Source organism: Symphalangus syndactylus, chromosome 2 (assembly GCF_028878055.3).
Source record: "Symphalangus syndactylus isolate Jambi chromosome 2, NHGRI_mSymSyn1-v2.1_pri, whole genome shotgun sequence".
NCBI lineage: Eukaryota > Metazoa > Chordata > Mammalia > Primates > Hylobatidae > Symphalangus > Symphalangus syndactylus.
In genome coordinates, this window is record NC_072424.2 from 99,386,675 (window position 1) to 99,387,465 (window position 791).

The 791-nt window shown below is 33.5% G+C and overlaps 1 non-coding gene across 1 annotated transcript; it reads right to left on the reverse strand.

The window, feature by feature from the left end:
• Positions 1-219: 219 nt before the first annotated feature.
• LOC129478234 (U4 spliceosomal RNA) lies at positions 220-360 on the reverse strand. The gene has a single exon (XR_008656366.1). It is a non-coding gene; the product is annotated as a U4 spliceosomal RNA (small nuclear RNA).
• Positions 361-791: the final 431 nt, after the last annotated feature.

Below are 791 nucleotides of genomic sequence, written 5' to 3' on the forward strand. Positions count from 1 at the left end.
TCAAGTAATTCACTTGCCTCTACCTCTCAAAATGCTGGGATTACAGGTGTAAGCCACCATGCCCAGTCCATATGGTAAGGGTTGGCATGGTGATATTAATTCACAGGAAAAAATGGACCCAGAAAAATGACTCTCATAATATGCTCTGAATATGATATATTTTCTCTCGGCCATATCTTCTTCTTATTATTATTTATTTATTTATTTTCTTTTGTTCAGTCTCCATAAAGACACTCAAAAATTGCCCATGCTGACTATATTTCAAGTCATCATGGTGGGGTATTGGGAAAAGTTTTCAATTAGCAATAATCACACATTGGATAAACCTCACTGACTATGATACTGCCAATGTGCAGAGGTAGGTCACATCTTTAAGAAAGACATTTGCATAGAGAATTTGCATCAAGAAAATAATTTGCTTTATTTTCTGAAGGTTCTGACTCTGGGAATGCTTTATGTAACTGTTATGACACTTTGGAAGAAGATATTATTCAGTAGCAACAGATTTTTTTTAAATGTGACTATTATTAATGTCTAGCTAAATGTGTGTATGAGCGTGTGCATATGTATTTTAAGTTTACCATGCTACCTTATCACAACCATAGTAAGCAGTGTCATGATCATAAGAAACTGACAATGGACAGTGATGCTCATGATAGCTGAAGGTATAAAACAGCAATGTCAGTTGAATATTTATTACTTTTAAAAGGTGTTTAGAGTGAAAGAATCAGTAGTGGAAATAACTTATCGGGATAAAAATTGACTCTATCATTTTATTTAGGTTAGATATT